Here is a 22,113-nt window from a genome sequence, read left to right on the forward strand (position 1 = left end):
TCAGCTGGAGCTTCACTCCTCTTCTCCCAGCAGCGCCTGGGGTTGTTACGCTCACTGCACCCCGCGGTGAAGCACAATCCAAAGTCGTATTCGCCACGTCGTGCAGCATTGTCCTCGTTCTCCCTGTGGCAGCGTCTTCCTTGGCTGTGGCAGAGCTCCCCAAGGCCCTGTCACCGGCATCTGTTGGCTCCTTGGGTGGCTACCCACATTTCTCTTCCCGCTGTGGTGGGACGCTGCCATGCTTGTTGTGGTGGTGTCCTCCGTGGCCTCGTTGCCGTCATACTTCAGGTGAACTGGGCGTGGGACGGGGCCTGCCTGCATTTGGGCACCGGTCGGGTGCTGAGGTGGGGTGAGCTCCCTCTCTCCCCTGAATGGACCTTCATGCTGGCCCTATCACATAACGATGTGTGCATTATGAAACGCAAATACCATACCATAACCATAACACATGGTTTCAGTTCTTTTATTGGCAGGGGGTTATGATATAGTTACATATAGGGAATACATTGACAGCATTTGATGTACATAGTCTACATCGAAAGACCCAGAGCAAGATCACTGTGAGTATATAGCCAGAGGCCATGTATTAAAGCTGCAGTCAATATTTCATTTTACGAAACTCATGTAGATATTAAGCAGCACAAAGCTTTAAACATTGAAAAGATCAATGCTCTCTTGTGTTATGGCCATCATTTGTTATGATCTCCATTTTAAAGTATGTGTCCCATCTTTGCATCAAGTCCCATTCCTACCTTGAAGCCATCCCTACACTAAGTCCCATTCCTGCTCCAATGCCTATCCCTGCCCTGAGGGCCAACCTTGGCTTGAAGGCCCACTCTGGCTCCTCGTCTGAATTATACTGGCAGGCATGGGGTATAATGAAGACATATAGTGCACACGAAAGTTGAGCAAAGTATAAAACAATGTCAAGGCATGTGACCATGAAGAATCATGAATAGACATAGCAGAGAGCAAAACATTTTATGGGGGTTTCATAAACGCAGCAACAATTTACAAGTGTGAACATACTCTGTCATACAATAAACAATCTGTAATTCAATGTAGCATTTGCACTACTGCTTTGTGGTGGGAATGTACATTGGTCCCAGTGTTATATCACGTGAACCATGCCAATCCTGGCGTTCATCCTCGTTCTAGAGTCTATTTCCAAAGAGAGAATGGCCATGCAGTCCTCTGAATCGGATACTTAGTGAGAGATCCAGTGGTAAAGGCGCCAGGAACCCCGTTTGCTAGTGCAGCCCAGAACTTCTTTTTAGCGAAGTTTCTTTTTCTTATGACCTCTGTCTGTCTTGCCCATCAGATAGTTTCTGGTGTTCATTTCGGGTCGGATGAGAATTATGTAGCACTTGGGTAAAAAGATACAGGCCATTAGCCCAGCACTGGAAGCCAAAATGGCAAAAACCTCAACGGCTACCGTGTACTTTCCCTGGGTGCTGAGGTAAGCAGGGATGAAGGACAGCCACACGCTGACGAAGACCAGCATGCTGAAGGTGATGAGCTTGGCCTCGTTAAAGCTGTCAGGGAGCTTCCTGGATAAAAAGGCTACAATGAAACTTACAATGGCCAGTAGCCCCATGTATCCCAGCATGCACCAGAAAGCCGTGGCTGAGCCTTGATTGCATTGCATGATGATTGTAGCTGTCTTTGACTTAGTGTTCTTCTCCAAGAAAGGTGGCGAGGTGGAGAGCCAGGAGGTGCATATGACCACCTGAATGAGAGTGGCAGCAGCCACTATCGACTTTGATAGACGAGGCCCAACCCATTGCTTCAGGTGACTGTCGGGCTTAGTGGCACGGAAAGCTAGGACCACCATGATAGTTTTTGCCAAGACGCAAGAGATTCCGAAGACAAATACAACTCCAAATACAGCCTGTCTAAGTAGACATGTCAGCCCGTTGGGGCGACCAATGAAAAGCAGCGAACAAAGGAGGCAGAGGATGAGAGCCATTAACAGAAGGAAGCTGAGCTCACGGTTATTGGCTTTGACAACCGGTGTATGCCGGAACTTGAGGAAGATCACCAGGATGCTGGCAGGGATACCGGCAAAGAATAGCGTTATGGCCAACAATATTTCCCCCAGGGGTTCTTGATAGGAGAGAAACTCGATGTCCCTTGGCACACATCGGTCTTGGTTTTCATTAGGCCAGTAATCCTCAGCACATCTTATGCACTCAGTGGAATCTGCATTGGTAAGAAATATTGGGTTAGCCAAGAGATAACAGTTATGCATCAAGATGATAATTTTATTTCACAGAGAACAATGTAGGAAAACGGTATTACCCAAATTGACCTTTTAAAATTGACCTTTGTCCTAATTGACCTAATTATAGTGGTCCTAATTGACCTTCTGCACAATTGATCTTTATATTATTTGAGTTATTTTATATATGTATTGGGTTGGTTTTGGATTATAAATAATATAAGGGGATTGGGTGGGGGATTGCAGGGGGTTTTGGATTGGGTGAGAGGTTGCAGGGGGTTAACACCCGCATGTATGTCCTAATTCACTTTTTAAATTAGGTCAATTCTCCCGAGGTCAATTGTGAAAAGGTCAATTAGTATACAATCGGGAAACCATCAGACATCAAAGTGGTTTACTGCCCGGTATGTTGCATGATTAAATATCAAGACTACATATCACCATGATTTTCTTAGGCTGCTGCTGAAATGATGAAAAATGGTCTATTACATTGCTCCCTTCCTACATGTTCTAAATCTATGGACCTCATTACAACAAGTTGTTTGGTAAATGAAAAAAGTGGGGCTAACGGAATTAGCGCCACTTTTACTGCTCTGCCGAATTGGAGCCACCAGAAAATGGGTGCTAATTCCGCCAGTTGAATTACTGCCAAAAACTAGCAAAATAGCCTCCAGCAGGAATTCCTCTGGCGGGATTCACGCTATAAATAAAAATGATATTTACACCACATTACAAGTGGAAACACAGCTGAAATACAGCTGAAATACTGCCAAAAATGTGTGGTTATTCCTGCCAAGAACATATCACATCGAGGTGATGAAGGAATCCACAGGTGCCAACAATTTCCACCAAAAGGATATTTAAGGTCCACTCTCTGACCAAACACACTCAAAGCAACTTGCTGCCACAACCAGACTTGAACTTTGGCCTCCATTATCTGCTACTGTTCATTTAGCTCCAGCAGAATTCAAGGCCACAACAGGGAAGGAGAGAGACACCACTGACTGGTGAACAATTAGTCACACTCTACTGCTCGGACCGCCAAACCATAACCATCAGAACTGCCATCCAATCCCTGCTGAAGCTGGTGCACGTCCTCCACTTCTGCGCAAAATGCGCATTCCAGCACACTGTTAGGATGCTGCATGGCATGTTCCAGCCAGCATTCTCCAAAGTGCCGGAGCAAGTGTTGGATGCACGCATGAGGCATGCCCATCAGCAAATCTGCCTGTCCACCACGCAGGAACAGGTGCACTTTGTAAAAACACAGCCTTACACCATTGTCCATCTTCCCAATATTATTGCAGACTTGACTGTACACAAACTTAGGTGGTTTTCCACCGGGTGTTTTTAATATGACTGTTTTAGTACCTTAAAATTGCATCGTCTAACCTAGGCCTTTCTCCCTCCTGTCCTTAAATGTGCATTCTGTGATCTCTTTAATCCTGAGTGTTGTGCCTTGTCCCATTTCTCAACCTGCTTGCCTCACACTGTCCTGTCTGCCTGCTCTAGTGTCTCCCCCTCTCCCTCCCACCTCTTCCCTCTCCCACCTACTCTATGGTGTTCTCTGTTTCGCCTATCTTTTCCAACTGCTTCTCTATTGACTATCCTGCTCTCCTCACTAAATCTGGTAGGAAGAAGTTTAAAAAGGACATCCTAGTCTCCAACCCAGGCCTCCCTATCGCTGACACCTACACCAGTGCCTCCTCCAAGGAAACTCTCACCGACATCCTCTTGTCGTTCCTTCGTCAGACTTATGGACCCTCCATAGGGTCTCTGTGCTCTCTCCTTTCTCTTACTCTCCCATTAATGGTGGCACCCGGTGGGACGCCCTCCTGGCCTCCTTCCATTCCTCTAAGGTCATCATTAATGTTTACTCTAATGGGACCGTCTTGGTAGAAAGGCCCTCAGGCCAACCTTCACCTCTTTGACAGACGCTTCCCGTGCCTCATCAAATTCCTCTCTTCTCCTGCTGTCCCCTAACCCCTTTCCGTGACTACCTCTCCTCCCCCTTCTTCCTCCTCCTCGGCTACCTTGCCTTCTCCTTCCCTTTCAGCGCCCACTCGGGCTCCTTCCGAAGGGCGTACCTCAGATCTGTACCCCTCCCCGGAAGTCCTTCAAGGACTGCAACCTTCTCCATATTGCCACTCTAAACTCTCGTTCTGCTGTCAAACACTCCTCTGATATCTGCCGCCTTCTCGAAGAACTTGACCTTGATATCCTCAGTCTCACTGAGACATGGTTCACGGCCAGCTTTATCACTAGCTTTGACACGCTCCCACCTGATGGTTACAAGATCTTCTCCGTACCCATGTCAATTTGCTCTGGTGGGGGTGTAGCTCTGATCTTCCCCGAGTTGATTCCTGCCTCTGTCAGTCGTATGCAGGCCTACTCCTCTTTTGAATGCCTCATCTGTAGGCTCTCTCTCTCCCCTAGCCATTCCCTTACTGTGGCTACTATCTATCGACCACCTGGTCAGATCTCCTCTTTCCTCTCTGAGTGGGCTGACCTCTCCTCCTCACTCCTGGCCTCAACCACTCAACTCCTCCTTCTCAGAGACTTCAACATCCACCTGGATGCCTCCTTCCTCTGTGTTCTTTCCCGATCTCTGTGACTCTCTCTCACTCATTATTCTCCCCTCTGGCCCAACTCACTCTGCAGGGCACACTCTGGATGTTCTGATCTCCTCAGACCTTCCCCTCTCTGTTCCCCTCTCCACCCCTCTCTCGTGGAGTGATCAGTGTCTCCATTCCTCACAGTCACCCTTCCTACCCCTCAGGCCAAGCCACTTCCATCACTGCCACCCACCTTCTCGGTCTTCTGACCCATGAAGCGTGTCAGCTGAGGGTTTTGCTGCCACCTTTTCACCCCCCGTCCCCTTTGGCTGACTCTCACCCTGACACAGCCCTCTCCATGCTCCACTATGCTATCTCTGATACTCTTGATATAATTTCCCCTGTCATGAGAATCCACCTGAAGCCCAAAGCTAAGTGCAACTCCTGGTACGACTCAGACCTCGTCACCCTAAACGCAAGTGCAGGGTGGCTTAGAGGAAATGGCATGCTTCATGTACATCCTCTGACAAAGGCAATACCGGCTCTCTGTCCTAACCAAGAAGAGAGCTCATATCCAAGCCTGCATCTCTGCAGCATCTAACAACTCGGCTGAACTCTTTAAAATCTGCAAGGAACTGGCCAATCCTGCCACAGTCTCTACCTCTCCTGTCCCTCCCCCAGCCCTCTGCACGGTACTGGCCTCTCACTTTGTCTCTAAAACTCAGGACATCCTGTCCTCACTCTCCTCCTATCCCCTTCCTTCCCCTACTCCCTGCTCTTCCTCTGGCCCTTCTGCAACCACCCCTCCTCCCTTCTCCTCTGCCTTTCCCCTCTTCTCCACAGACAAGGTTTCTAGACAAGTCCGATCTATGAAAGCCTTGTCGAAACAGGTTCACCCCTGTTCCTCCAAAACTATCAAGGACCACATCGACTCCCTGGCTGATTTCTGCAATCACTCCTTCACCATTGGAGTCTTCCAATCCCTTCTGAAGCACTCCCTTGTGCACCCCATTCTTAAGAAACCATCTGCTGACCCCTCACGCCCAGCTAACTATCGCCCATTCTCTATCACTCCCTTCCTGGGCAAGTTCCTGGAAAAGCTGGCAATCTCCCAGCTAAATCTCCACACTGAATCTGTGGGTTGTCTTCATGACCATCAGTCTGTCTTCAGAGCTGCCAGAAGCATGAAAACTGCTCTCCTTAACATCCGTGAAGACCTGCTCTCCAACATTGACTGTAACACTACTTGTGTCCTCATCCTGCTTGATCTCTCATCTGCCTTTGATACTGTCAACCATGCCATCCTGCTCAACCGTCTCTGTGATAACCTGGGTATCACTGGTCAGGCTCTGGCGTGGCAGACTTCTTTCCTCTCTGACCGACCCTCCCAGGTCCAACTTGGGTCCTTCCTCTCCACTATCTTTTTCTCTACCTGTGGTGTCCCCCAGGGGTCTTACCTCTCTCCCTGGCCGTTCAACCAATACCTGGTACTCCTTGCCCACCGCACTGCAGCTCTCTGCCCCAACTTTCAATGCTATTGAGATGACACCCAGCTCATTTTCAGGCTACCCTCGGCCTCCTCCTCTCCTTCCCTCATCTCTGACTGTCTGTCTGCTATCCAGGAGTGGTGTGCCACCAATGAACTTTGCCTTAATGCCAGTAAGACTGAGATTCTCCTCATCCGCACACCCGCTCCCTCCTTTCCTGTTGCACTCTGGCCGGCCTCTCTTGGTCCTCTTCCTGCTCCCACCTGCAAGGCCAAAAGCCTTGGGGTCATCTTCGACTCCACACTCTCCTTCTCTCCTCACATCTCTGACGTCTCCAAGAAGTCACACTACCAGCTGCACCTCGTCAGAGGTATTCTGCCTTTCTTCTCCTTCCCGCAGAAGCTCACTGTCTCCAGAGCTCTTGTTCTCTCTAGGCTGGACTATTGCAACCGCCTCTTTCTAAATCTGCCTGCTCCTACTCTCCGCCCTCTGCAACTCATCCAGAACAGGACTGCAAGACTTCTCCTTGGCCTCAAGCCCAGGGATCGTATCTCTTCAGGACTGAAATCTCTACACTGGCTCCCAGTGGCTGCGAGGATTAAGTTCAAAACCCTCTACATCATCCACAAGGCCTTCTGAGGTCTGGGGCCTCAATACCCTAAACTTGCTCTTCTTAAATATCTTCCTTCTCGAGCTCTTCACTCATCCACCTCAAACTCCCCAGGGTCAGTCGATTCTCCAAGAAATGAGTTAGTGGTAGATCTCTTTCCTTGGCGGGTGCCTCCCTCTGGAACAGCCTCCCTGCCTCCCTTAAACTTGAGGAGAACCATCTCCGGTTCCGGAAGCACCTCAAAACCTTTCTCTTTGCTTCTGCTTTCTCCTCCCCTTTCCTCTGCTGACCTCCTGGCTGAAACCGGTACTGCACGGGCTACCTGGACACTCTCTGATCCCGGGCCCAGGTCACACACTCGCACTGTCCACCTGGCAGACCCCGCACTTGGAGACTGTTCTGTATCCCTGGAGTCCCCTTACCAGACCTCGATAGCTGATGTCCGCACTTACCTATACACTTGCCACATGCTGGTCGTTATTTTTTTTTTCTTACTATTGTTATTATCTATTCCCATGTACTGCACTTTCCCTTCCTCCCTCCCCTCGCACTTGCGCGATCTGAATGACACTTGGCCTAGTAGGATCGTTGTCTGTCCCCCTTTGTTCCCTTCCCTTGCCTCGGCGCGCCTTGAAACACTTGTGTTTAGGCGCGTTACAAATGCCATATCATATCATAGCATATCATGTGGCATTAGTGCCTTCCCAGGCAGTGGAGCTGGCATAGTGGAACCGGAATGGACAGAGTTATTAAAGATTACGTTTGCTGAACTTCCCATTTATGGCATCATATTTTTCCGTTCGGTGATTCTGCTGATTTGACAGTTCTAACAGTCATTGCGCTGACTATTGACAGATTTACAGTAATGTTACGGTTTTCAGTGGTAATTCCGCCTGACAGGATTGCCATTGCTGCTGATGGTTGGTGCATGCACCCGTCTACACCTAATTTGTCAGTAATCCCTCCGAAGATCTCGGCGGAAACGGTAAAGAGGGCCTATGACTTTATCAACACAACTGTAAGGCAGCTCCAGTGGCTGCCACTGGAGGCTTGTCTTCTGGTAAAGATATCTGGCTATGCAGATTAAGGTGTCAATCTGTCCTCATCAGCTAATTGTTTAAAAAGGTTAACCCTTGGGTAGAAAACTCAGAAAAGCAGTGAATCTATGATTCTAGAAACTAAGCATCGAAGTAACTCTCCAAGATGCTTCCCAGATGTTGGCCTTGAGTGTGGCCCAAGCTACCTGATTGGCTGCAGAGCACTGGCTCAAATTCAAGCTCCCAAAAATGACTAACTGTATTAAGCCCCAACACACGGAGTGTGGTCAGTACAAAAGCCTGTGTGAGTTGGGTTCAGGATGATTACGTTTCTTGCCACTCGTCCCTTTAGATCCAGTAGTAGTGTGTCTAAATGTCATTTTCCCCCCTTTTATTTATTTTCACTAACTACCTGAAAATGCTGATGATTCAACCTGTTCGATGAATTTGATTTCTTTTTTTTTACAAATGGTGGTTACACTCCCAATAAGCTCCTTTTTCTTCTGCCTATCCTTTGCCCTAACTCGTGTTTTTAAGGTCTCTTCGAACAGCGATTGCTCTATTTATTTTAGTCAAATGGACTTAACAAAGACCGAGCATGCTTGAGAGGCACTTCTTATGAGAGGAACCTCTCTTGGCTCCTCTGCCCAATTGTACAGCCTTGTTCTCCCAGTGGTCTGGGTTAGGCTGGCCACCAATTGAGCATGAATGTAAAAGTCTGTTTGCTGCTCATGATAGAAGATTCCTGGGAGTGGTTTGTGCTGGCTAAGAGGGTATTGGCTGCTGTCATGCCCAAATAATGCACTTGTTATCTAATGAGGTCAGCATCTGGCATTGAAGTTAATTTAACATGCAAACGTCAATTTTTGAGGGAGCGCAGGAGTAATAACTTCACAATAGTAAGGTTTTGAAAACAATCATACATGCTGTTCCATACACTTGCAGGTCTTATCAAGCAATAAATGTATGCTGTGAAAATCCCCTCTGTTATCATTGGAGGACTTTGTACATTTTGGTCCTCTGGCTGACACCAAGTTGCAAACTGAGAGAGCCCTTAAGATGTTGTGGCAGGTATGTTTGTGAATATAGGCCCTCATTCCGAGGTTGGTGCTAGTCATGGCGCTATTAGCGCCATGACTAGCACCAATACCGGTACCGCCACTGACTTGGTGGTATGGGCACTTACCGGTCCAGTCCGACCTTGGCGGGACCGGTAAGTCCCCATTTGAAAAGCCATTCCCCATTCCCATTTGAGCCCCCATAGGGCTCAATGGGAAGGGGGAGGGCGTCAATAACGGTACCGTAAATTGTGGTACCGTTATTGACCCCGGTATCCCTTTGCGCCCAGGTCATAATGACCCCCATAGACTTTTGGGCCTCTCTGCAAGCGTGCTTGGATCACGTGGCACATCAAAAGCAGACATTGGCCCTCATTACACTTTTACACAAGATCGGTGGTCTGGTAAAGAATTGCAGTGAAAGGACATTAACAGAATTATTGGTATTTCACAACCAGTTTCCTACACCGCTGAATTCCGATGTGGCAGATGATGTGAAGTATTTACTCTCAGCAAGTAGGTCTGGGTAAATCCTTCACTTTACATAAATTCCCAGATTTACTGTGTCGGATATACCGCTTATGGTAAATGTGATGAAAATCCTAGTGAGTCCTACGGACGTCAACAATGGGGACTGACAATGCTGTTATCCCACTTATAATCCCACTGGAAATTTTCAGAACCGAGTAACAGTAAATGAGATTGGCAGTAATTCCAGCAGAATTTCTGCCAAACGCGTGATGAAGCCCATTTAATTAATTTTACAGGTGGGGCAAAGAAAATTGTGATTCCAGTCTTCAGCTGACACTGTTGCAAAATGAATTCTACATGCAGGTGTGACTTTACAAAATGAGAATACAGATCTAAGGAACACTTCTTTGTAAAATGGTGACTATTAGCTGCAGGAAAAGCCAGCGTTGACATTATTAAAAAAACGTTTAGGGCGAGGGAAGAACTCAGGTCTCAGTCTAGAATGGAAGGTCAAAGTATGGAGCAAAAAAATTGAACATTTAGTGGTTCAACCTAAGCAGATATAAATCCCCACAGCCAGTTTTACTATATTTTATATAACCATTTTCCATTATTTGTGTTACCTTTGTGATGATACAAAAACATCCTAACCAGAGAACACCGGCAGAATACTACCTCAACCTCGCACTAGCAACAGGAACTGTGCCACAAGCCTTCGAATCGACCCCATCAAGCCACCCCTTAAAGACACATCTGGAAACACAGAAGCCATAACCAACTATCAAAAAGTTCAAATATCCCATACCCGGCAAAGCTTCTGGAAAGCTATGTCTATGAACAAATCTTGGAATACGAAGAAAGCAACCGGCTGTTGGATCAGGCACACGTACTCTTCAGACCCATGAGAGGAATGGAAACTGTGCTACTATCTATATCGGACGATCTAAAGACCAACACAGACTCAAACACAAATTCAGCACTAATAATACTCGATATCTCAGCAGACTTCAACACAGTCATCCACAACGCCCTCATCAAAAGACTAGAAGATATTGGGATCAGCAAGACAGCACTCCTCTGCCTAAAAGATTCTTGACAGAAAGAACAGAAATCACCTGGATAGCGCCTTCCAAATCAGCACCTCGGAAAACAACATGTGGAGTCCCAGAGGGCTCATTGCTGTCTTTACTCTTCAAGATCTATGTGACTCCCTGATTAACCTCAACAAAAAAACATGGCCTCACCTGCTACAACTTTGCGATGACAAAACAGAAACCATGATTGCACCCAAAGACCCTGGGAACAACCATCACATTCCATAGCTCACTGAGATGGAAAACCTGCCAGAACTGTCCAAAGTGGTCAATAATCTTGGAATCCTAATGGACAACGAACTAACATTAGAACCACAAGTGAATGCAGTAATTAAGAAATGCTCCTTCCACCTGCACACCATCAAGAAGTCACTTTACTTCTTCTCCTTCACACACAGAACACTCGTCGCCATCTCTCTCGTCATGTCAAGAATAGACTAGGTCAACAGCATCTACCTTGGAATGCAAGAATATCTCATGAAGAAGCTAAAACGAATACAGAACGCAGCAGAAAGACTACTCCTTAGACTTACTAGAAGAGAACACATCACAGGAGTGCTAGGAATGCTGCATTGGCTACTAGTCAAAAAACAAATCTTCAAAACTCTCTGCATAACACGCAGGAAGATTTGTGGCCAGGGAGCGGATTTAGTACAGGACAAAATCTCCATATCTACAAACCAACAACATTCGCCTCGAACCAAAACATTACTCAAAACAAACATTCAGGGTGCAGCATTCTACAGCATATCAGTAGAACTCTGGAACTTGCTCCCAAAGGAAATACAAACAACAGAAATTCACCAGAAATTCAGGAAACTGGTAAAAACATGGCTCTTTAATACACCAAACTGAAGAAAACATTGGAGCAAGAAACCCTGCAATCGTAGCGCAATAGAATCCTACGAGGCGTCAATACTCAAAGAAAATCCACCTGAACCCAATAGAAATAAGATTAAGCTAAAGGGCTAACCCATTGTAAAAACAACAAAGACAACCCCTGACTAACCTCACCAAAAACTCTCTAAATTTCAGCATACCCACCACCCAACTCAAAAGTAACATGACACAGACTTTCAACAAAAAACAACCAAACCACAGGCAATCTGCTAACTCTCCACAACACCCAACACACACATGAAACACCTGTTTACAACCATCCACAAAACATCCAAGAAACGCCAATCTACCAACATCATTCCAGCACACAGTGATCGGTTTCTATGAACTGAAGCAACCAACAGCACATCAAAGCTCTCTTGCGCTTTCCCCGCTCAATCCTACTAACTTACCATCCCAACCCTCTTCCTTTTCAGGTCCACCAGAATGCCTGGAGAGCATGAAAAATGGCAGCAGTGCACAGTACAAGTCAAGTCACAAGTCATATTAACACAATAACTATTAATTTGGAGCATAGCTGGAAAGTCTGCCCATGGATTTCTGGTGTTAGCATTGAAGATAAGGGTTTGCTGATTTTCCGTAACCTCCACATAAATATTGTATCTAACTTACATTCGAATGCAAAATAGCAAGTTGGAGGTTATCAGTGCTAATGAGGCGGGTGTTTCATTAGGCTTGGGAGAGGGATATGGATAACAGACATATCTACTCAAATAACTGACATTATCTATCTTCTTGGTCAGGTGCAGGAGAGATATTTGGAAGCAGACTCTGGTACAGTAATGACAAACAGGATAGAACCCTCAGCCACTTACTTTAGCCCTATTGACCTTCAGGAATGCCTACCAAGCAAGATCCCTCAGACACTTAACCACAGTTCTTTTAGTGGAGAGGACTTAGTTATCTACCTTTGGGAAGGCCAATCACAAAGAACCCTCATCCAATTGCTCAAAGTCTCTTCTATTGAAATAACTGAGTTTATCTACCTTCTTGGTCTGGTGCAGAAGAGATGGGAATCAGATTCTGGTACATGAATGCTAAATAATTAAGATCCCTCAGCCATATATTTCAGCCCTATCTACTAAAACAAGTGAGTGTATCTGCCTTCAGGTACACCAACCAAGTAAGTGCTCACAGCTACTTAATTCAGTCCTATCTACGGAAAGAACTTTATCTGCCTTCAGGAATGCCAACTAAGGAAGAGCTCTCGGCCACTTGTTTCTGCCCATGACTTAATGTCTACCTGGTTTAGATATGCAGAGACCTGAGGAATAACATGTTAAATAGTAGCTAGGTGAATGTTAATATGTATAGACTTAGGCAATACATAACAGGTTATATGTGCCCTTAATCGCTAGGTGAATGTTCCTATGTGTAGACTTAAGCACTACATAACAGGTTATACACTTAATGCAATTGTTTAATCCTAGAACATCATGTTTCACCATGTGTCTCAATTTACAATGTCTATGAAATGAATGTGGTGAATGATGCTATAAAGGGTAGTTCATACACGTCTAGACATTTGTAATTGCAGTCAAATGGGAATTCCGGTTCAATGGTTTCTGGAGGTTTCATTTGAGGGCAGATGGGTTTCTGGAATTGCAGATTACCAGCAGGAGAGACAAGGGAATTTCCTCTTGTTAATTCAAAGTTCCAACTAAAACTAACAGATATGATAGAACACAGAAACCTGTTTCAAAATCAGAAACCAGTTCTACAATGGATATGTGATCAGCTTGACTTTTAGTAAGAGAATACAATCTAGCCGGACTCAGTGCCAAAAAGGTATGATCACCAAACCTGCACAACTAATCATGTGTTTGCAACTCAAGGTGTTATTTCACAATAGCATTGTTGATAGAGTTCAAGACAAACTCTGAGAAAAAAATCAGAGAAAACTAGCTGTATACCTTTCAAGAAAGACAGAGAAACAGCATGACAGTTTCCAATAAACTTCACCTGTTTTATTTGAGATTTCACCTTCTGAGCAGAGGACACAGTCAAAGCAGCAGGTAGGTTTACCCTTCTTGGAGGCTTTTCTGTATCCTGGAGGGCAACTCTTGCTGCAAACAGATTGAGGAGGCTAATGTGGACAAAGAAGAAATTATAACAAATATGAACCATCAACCATTGCTGCCACATCAGCCATCAGTGTGTCATTTTACAAGCAGGTGTGAATGCTGATGATCCCCGGGGAGGGGTAAGTAAGATTCATGTTGTAATAGAGGCATAGAGGCAATGAGACAACTACTATCATAAAGGATAATAACCTGGGATATGGGAGGGGTCTGGGAATAGTTGTGGATACTTGTAGTGTTATTTCTTATCACATATGTGCCCGAGAGTTTATTATTTTTCTTTTTAACATAGCAGACAATGGATAGGGAAATCATCACTCACTGGCTTTTATGCAATGCTTGCCCCGAGAGCTCTCCTTAAAATGGGCATGCACTGTACGACTGCAAAGGCAGCACTTTCAAAGGCTCTCAGGTGCACTGGATAAAGGCCACCCGAGCCTCCATCTTGTATTATGCCAGCCTAAACTGGCCAGAACAATAGGACCTTATTCTCAGCCAGAAGGGCATAAGGGGGCATTGGCCCCAAGCCCCTCACCTCAGGAGGACTACGCTGGATATCGTTAGACTAGAGAAACAGACCCGGAAGCGGAGGATCACATGATAACGGGAGACGAGATGGAAGCGGAATACGGACTGCAGATGCACACAATGAACATTATTGTTATGTCTTAGGGTTGGGGCAGGTCAAACAGATATGATGAATATTGTGGGGGTTCAGACCGTAAAAGAAAATAATGGAAAGGTGACTTGGAAGCGGGTTGGGTTCGTTTGGGCAGTGGGCTGATAGAGTGCTATTTGTTCAAGTGGTTTGCAAACCAGCATTAAAGGATTCCTTGCTTTGTCTTTTTCCGATACGACTCCTAAGTCCTTTTGTTTGATTTTACGTCCATATATGGTGCCCACGACTCAGACCTGTCACGCAACGCTCTAGACTGCCAGACCGCGAAGACCTCTATGCGGACACAACCACGAGCGCTCGAAATGACAAGGTAGGAGACCTACTTGAAAATCTGCATAGGTGCTTCCGGTGGAGGAGATTGGGACTGGTGAGAGTGCATTCAAGGCCACACGGGGAACTGAGAGTCCCGTTTGGGACCAGGGAATGGACACCACAAGATGGGATGTGTTTAGAAAATATTCTGCAATGGGATGGAGAATTTGAGCTGGGTAAGTAATATTGGTAGTAGTTTTTGTCTGTGTTATGTTAGGAGCCATGAATGAGACAGACACACAGGAGACATGTTTGTGGCTATAAACATTTATTTAAATGAAAAAGAGGGTTGGAAAATGCCTCACTATCCCTAATCAAGTAGGAATTTCCCTGCCTCAACCAAAAGCTGAAAAGTCTGTCAATGTCAAGATGTACAAATAAAAGTAAGTCCAGTGTCCGGAATCCTATTCTGTCGCTTACACTCTAAACCAACTCTAAGGTGTAAAGGGTAATGTTTCTTGCCTTCTTAAAGTGTTATAAATATTCAAAATTCAACACAAGAGTTCAGAATGTACCAAAAAGGGGTTTCTTACGGCAGAGTTCATAGTTCTAGGAAGATCCTCCTTCTCTAGGCTCTTTGTCTTAAACAACCAGTTCCAAAAAGAATCACCAAGTTTCCAAGAGGATCTCTGTCTTCCCTCAGAGCATTCACGTTGTTTGAGGAAGTTGTTCCCTTCCCCAATGTTTCTCTTTACTTCCAGTCCCAAAGACACCTTTCTACCCAAGGACTTTTCCTTTCCTTTAAGCACTTTGTTCACAGTTCACATTTCACAATTCATAATGTTATTACCTTTCTTTAACTTCATCTCTTAATACTTTAGGGTTCATATGCATTGCTTTGTTTTCAACATTTCACACAACATTTCATACACATTTCTCTTCACCTCGTATACTCTGCTGCCAGGACCTTTATATATGAAACACCTAACTTGCCTTCATCTGGTGTACTCTCCTGCCAGGACTTTATTGTTCCATTTACAGTTTGTTCAACAAATACTTTCATTCATTTAACGGATTCCCATTTGCTTTCTCTTTGGTTTTTCATGAAGCAGTGTCCTTTATTATTATACCACCCGGCTTCCCATTCATACATATTGCGTTCCTCATTAGTTACGAGCTTCCCCTCTTTTTCATTACTTTCCTTTTGATTTATTTCTAAGCAGCGGTAGCGGTGCACCGGCTATCTGCTAACCCTTTTACTTTCCCTGGGCTTACTGGTTGCCTTTAGCATTGCCCTGCCTCCGCCTACATTGCTGCATTGGCTCAGTGTGTGCCCGGTTAAGCGCAGTCTTGCTACTGTGCCCTTTTCCTGGGTGCGCAGTTCCAGCGGTGTCTCCCTTCCTGGTGGTGAACCGCAAGCACTTCCTTCTCACCTCTCCAGAATCGGATCAGCCTCTCTGCTGTCTGTATCAGCGTGTCTTCCCTCTGCGTCGTATTCAGCTGTGTTCCCAACCAGCAGGCAGACCTGCGTCTGCAGTTCTCTCAGGTCCTTCTCCTTCTCCTTACTGCTGTCAGCTGAGTTTGGCCTATATTTAAACTTCCCAGCTCGGTTACTCCTTCTCCAACAACTAGACTGTTGCGTTTGATACTTGGCCCTGGTATTCATCATTACTCAGCTGTTCTTCCTCATGTCAGTGGCCACAGGCCCTCCTCCTGCATTGCATTGAGGAAATAGATGCTGAGCTTCATTAGGCGTAATCCTCGCTATTCCTGGTCTCTTCCTCATGTCAGTGGCTAGCATGTGGTTTCTACTGGGATTTTGGGGAAAAACACGAGCCGTTTTTCTAAGAGGTGGAAAAGGCGATTATGGTTTGGGGGATTGCAGGAACGTCTTAAAAGGGAAGGGGTGTGGAAGGCGGTGGAGAAGAGGGTGCATGTGGTTTTCCCCAATGTGTCACCTCCTATCCCTGAGGGTCAACTTTCCCAGGTGGTCTTCCCTGATATAGCCACCCCCAGGGCCAGGATCAGGTAGCAGTTGCCATCCCCTGGCAACGTGGGAAGAGGCTACCTCAGGGACTGAAGTGATGACACCATTGGATTTCTCACTGTTATGATTGTGATTCTTTTAGCCCTGTCTCTCTTTTATCCAGAGATTAACCTAGCAAAATATCAAGGTTAGAGACTGAGCTCAGTACAACGCTCAGATATTGGTTAGCGTAATGGGTTGGGGGGACAGGCTAAAGTAGGCACGTAGATAGGGTTAGGTGGATGACTGGATGATCAGAGCCCTTATCCTTGCCATGGTCTCTCCACAGTGTCTTTGGTTGTTTTGAACGCTTTTTTCCATCTCAGTACTACAAAGGAGTGGAGTCGAAAGAATGCATAGAGCAGGGGCGCTTGGGTAATGGGGCAAGTGATGAGTGAATCCAGAGTTAAATAGGGAGAGCAAAATGGGCAAACAGCAATCAAAACAGGTGGAGGAACCCTCAAAGGGGTCACCTGCCCATGTTAAGTTTAGGCAACAATAGTTTGTCTTGTAATTATTTGGAATCATGCCATTTTTTTACTCAATGAAACAGACAGACACAAATCTCGATTGAGGGAACATTTAATATGAACAAACTGGGTACCCTTAGAAGCGTTCTGGAGAAGGAAGGGACTAAAATACCAGCAGTACAGTGGGGAACGTTTGCCACGTTGCTGGAAGAGGCCACAGCTAGGACTGCAATGAGGACTAAGAGGTACACTGATGACCGGCTAAGGGGACAAATACAACTTTTGAGGGGTAGGAGATTGATGGAAGAGGCTTGATTATGCCTCCAGATGGTGGTGAAGGAAGGAAGGGCTAATTGAGACAGAAAAGGCAGAGCCGGATCAGAAGGATCAGGATTTAGAGACGCCTGAAGATATACTTGATTTTTCACTAGTATGAGACAACTGCAGACACAAGACCAGAGGAGGCACAACAAGAGGCACTAGTGGTGGAGATGCACCACCACGTGCCGATGGCCCCCGGAGCACCTGGGCTGAGCTTATTGGGTTTCCTGCAGAGCGCAGATGCCCCGGGGGGCCGCCACCAACGTACATCCCCTCGACGATGCGGCGATGTGCGATATACGGAAGGGGTTCAGATATGTTTCAAACTCCCCTCAGACAAGTACCACCTGGTCATGAGGATGAAGAACCACAACAAGCATTAGTTGCTGTCCCTGTGCCCTGGCCACCCGGGGACCTTAGGACATTGGCTAAGGAGTTCCCAATATAAGGGAAGAGCCCAATGATTTACAAACAGTAATGCAGTGTTATAACCCATCAGGGGCTGACATTAACCAATTTATGAGACTAGTGATAACACTGGAGGTAAGACCGCGACTAGTGGAGATGGTGTACTTGGCCAGCCACCGACCCAGGCACAGGAGACGCAATGTTGCAGGCAAGGGAAAGAATAGTGATGACGGTTGCAGAGGTGTGCCCTAGAAAAAATTATTTGGGGAAAAATATCGAATTGTATACAAGATAAGGGCGAATCTCTCGCTGATTACTTAGATAGACTGAAGGTGGTGTTCACTCAGCACTCTGGTATTACAAAGCTGGAAGATATGGCACAGGGAGCTATAGCAAACTTGTTTGTTGCAGGCTTACTGACGAAGGTACATATACAGTTTAAGAATGTGTGCATAGGCTGACAGACCAAGCCGTTAGCGGAGCTGGTTTTGGCGGCGAATCATTGCGTCGCATGCCAGGAGCAGAGGAAGGGAACATTTAACAACAAACTCATGTCTTTGCAGATGCAAACTCTTCAGGGGAAAAATATCGAATTGTATACAAGATAAGGGCGAATCTCTCGCTGATTACTTAGATAGACTGAAGGTGGTGTTCACTCAGCACTCTGGTATTACAAAGCTGGAAGATATGGCACAGGGAGCTATAGCAAACTTGTTTGTTGCAGGCTTACTGACGAAGGTACATATACAGCTTAAGAATGTGTGCATAGGCTGACAGACCAAGCCGTTAGCAGAGCTGGTTTTGGCGGCGAATCATTGCGTCGCATGCCAGGAGCAGAGGAAGGGAACATTTAACAACAAACTCATGTCTTTGCAGATGCAAACTCTTCAGGGACAGGTTCAGGGACAGCTGCAAGGAATGGCACAATATTTTGGGAATATACCAAAGGGGGGATGACCAAGAGGTAGAGGCAGAGGTCCGATGGGTCTGCAGACATATCAGATACAGCAGGGGGTATATGGGGGGCAACAAAAGCAACTGAGACAGTGGGATACAGTTTGATCAACAGCAGACATGAGAAGCACTGGGTCAGCAGGTGCAGGGAAATTGGAATAATCAGCAGGCTCCTAGAGCAATGGCACTAAACCCTTTCATTTGCAACTATTGTAAACAGGATGGCCATTTGAAAAATGAGTCCCCACTTAGACCACAGAGACAACAGCAACAGTGCCACTATTCCGAATAATGTCCAAATGCCACAACAGGGAGGACAGGCCCAGAGACTGACTGCTCCCGTGGGGCGAATGCCTCCATCTTTCAACCAAAACACAAATTCCTTCATTCCCGGAGACCCGTGAGAGCAGAGGGGGGCCTGAATGGATTCTGACAACCAGAAGGGCAAGGGACTCTGGAAGCACTATTGATCCCCATTGACCAGGAGTGACATTATGTACAATGCCAGGTTCATGGGCTACTAATACCATGTCTGGTAGATACTGGGAAAACTGATCTGCCTTGTGAACAAAGCATTTTTCCCATGTCCCTACATCAGGGGAGACAGTAAGAGCAGCAGGCATGTCAAATATTACTGTCATAGACTAGGTGACAGAGCCCCTTACCGCTACATCAGGGCCCATTACTGATCAACAGGCTTTTCTTTTAAGTCCCACCTGGCTCGTAAATTTACTGGGAGGAGACTTGCTGTGCAAAATGAGGCTACTCCCGCTATCAAAATGAGGCTACTCTAAGGGAAGAGACAGAGTGGATAATGTCGGATATGGACAAGCAATGGTCGCAGCATATACGTGAATTGATTAATTCTGTTCCTGGGTGTCTGTGGGCCACCCAAGATAACGAGATAGGATACATACACGCTGCCGAACCAGTAAGAATAAAACTAGATCTGTTTAAAAGATTTCCTGACACTCTCCCTCAAGCCTCAAGCAGAGGCAGGGATCACTTGAGTGATTGAATCCTTCCTGAGTCAGGAAATAATATTCTAGACCAGTAGCATATGCAATACTCCTATTATTCCTGTGAAGAAGCCAGGGAAAGAGTTATACCGGTTTGTCCAGGACTTATGTGCTATGAAGGCCATGCCACCTTCCTTTCCCGTGGTGCCAAATCCAGTGACCATAGTGTTGTGTATTCCACCGGGAGCCGCATATTTTACAGTGGTCGACTTATGTTCTGCTTTCTTCTCTGTTCCCATAAATAATGATAGTCAGTGCCTATTCACATTCTCAAAGAGAGGGGTCCAGTACACATGGAGCCACTTGCCCATGACCCTCTTTTCACAATAATTTAAGAAATACCTGGATGATGTAGAATTGCCAGGGAAGTCTGTTTTGATACAATACGTTGATGAGTTGTCATTCACCTCTCCCTCATTCGAGCCTTGCAAAGAAGATACCAAGTTCCTGCTAACAGCATTGGTAGAAAAAGGGCACAAGTCTTCAAAAGAAGCAACAGTTATGTGCCCCCAGGGTGCATTATCTGGGACATGACATAATGAAGAGTTGTTGGCTGATATCTGCTTTTCGGAAAGAGAGTGTTTCTAATATAGCGAAACCTCAGAATATAACACAAATGCGAGCTTTCCTAGGGGCAGTAGGTTACTGCCTGAAATGGATCTCTGGATTTGCCGAAATAATTAAACCATTTAAGTACTATACCAGATTGAACACTATCGAACCGCTGCAGTGGACGCCAGGAGCAGAAGAGATATTTACAAGAATAAAAATGTGGTTAGCTGAGGCACCTGAATTAGGCCTGTCCAATTACAAAAAGGGATTTAGAGGAAGTAGAAGCAGCAGTAAGACACGTGACGGATGTAACCAAGGGGCTGCAGTTGTTATAGATGGTCTACAATAGAGAAAAAGAAGTGTTTGAGGTGGCCCATCATACATCCACAATGTGCATCGAGGGAGATGTTTTATGTGCAGTAAATAAGGAAGTGTCTGAACAACCTTACATTACTACAACAGGATGTCTAATAGCATTTTCTCTTCTATTGGCAAGGATAATCAGGAGCCATGGTAATACAAAATAGACCCTCCAGCTTGCCTCCTATTTGGTTTGCCCATGATGTAAGCCCCTCCTTCGTCCTGCTAGAAATACAGCAAGAAAGTGAAATGCTGCAGAAGGATCTAGAAAAATGGTTGAAAACCCCTCAAACACATGAGGATGATTGTCAGGGGTCAAGGGTAAAGGTGTTTGTTGCCTGCAGGGGAGATGTCCTGTTCTTGCTCAGCAAGGGTGAAGCCTATAGGGGTCAAGCGTGCGGGTGTTTGTTGCCTGCAGGGGATAAGGGGCGAAGTCCTGCTGTTGCTGTTTGCCGCCGCTTCCATTGTTTGGCTCCGCCCACCAGCCACAAGTTCACCTGCCCTGCCCTGTGGGGGTCAAGGGTACAGGTGTTTGTTGCCAGCTGGGTGTTCGGTGTCCATGAAATGAGGTCACCAGGACTCGACTAGAGTTGAACTTTTAGTGGGCCCCATAGCTACCTAATGCAGAAACCATCTATCCTGAATAGGTGAACAGATTGGTAGACTGGTCTGGCAGATTGGTCTGTCTCTGGCAGCCATATATTTATACGTTTTGGCCTTTGGGCTCTGGGCTTTGGGCACATGACATTACCAGGATTCTAAAATGATTTTTAAAGATTGTGAAAATGTAAAGACTATTGCTCAAACATTTAGCTGCCCCACCTGCCATTCACCTGTGGCCACAGAAAGCCAAAAAACCCAGGCGAATGGCATCTCAGCAGCCGTTATAACCACCTTGACCAGTACTGTGACCACCACACCACCCGCCGGACTGATCTCTACCCAGTTTCCACTTGTCAAGTTTGACACCACTGGCATTTCTGACACCATGGAGTTTGCAGTAAATGGGTCTAGGGGAACAAACTACACTGATGGTAAACAGCAAGATCATAACCAAATAGGGGTCGATGGGGGCTGCAATCCAGATATTGACTTCTTCCACTGTACTACCTTCCCAATATTCCCTCCACACTTTGGATCAGTATCAAAGGCCAATGCGGCCTCAGATGGTGTGGAGGACCCAGGGACCCACGCACATAAATGCAAGTTTGCTCTGTCCAAATTGGCGTCAATCAAAAAACATCTACAATTGCTGCTGGAAGAGAGCGGGAAGGGAGAGACCTTCAGAAAGTATCACCTGCACGCCTTGTTACCGCTCCCAAGAATGTAAACTCCAACCCTGTCTTCTTGGGCCCTACTAGAGACCGTACCGAAAGCCACAAAAATAAAGGTGCCCTGTTGATAACGTGTCCCTTGGCCCCAACCTTAATGCAGCGAGATCATTCCCCAAGTACACAGAAGGCCATCCCATCCCATCCCCATCTCCACGGGTCACTATTGGGAGGGAAAAGACGGTCCTAGACCCAATGCTGCTATGGGTGAGTCACCTAATGGAATG

The 22,113-nt window shown here is 46.1% G+C and overlaps 1 pseudogene; it reads right to left on the reverse strand.

The window, feature by feature from the left end:
• Window positions 1-1,273: 1,273 nt before the first annotated feature.
• The window catches only part of LOC138554554 (extracellular calcium-sensing receptor-like), a 142,798-nt pseudogene continuing 121,958 nt past the window's right edge, over window positions 1,274-22,113 (reverse strand).

This window comes from Ambystoma mexicanum, chromosome 1q (genome assembly GCF_040938575.1).
Source record: "Ambystoma mexicanum isolate Mex_15411 chromosome 1q, UKY_AmexF1_1, whole genome shotgun sequence".
Lineage (NCBI taxonomy): Eukaryota > Metazoa > Chordata > Amphibia > Caudata > Ambystomatidae > Ambystoma > Ambystoma mexicanum.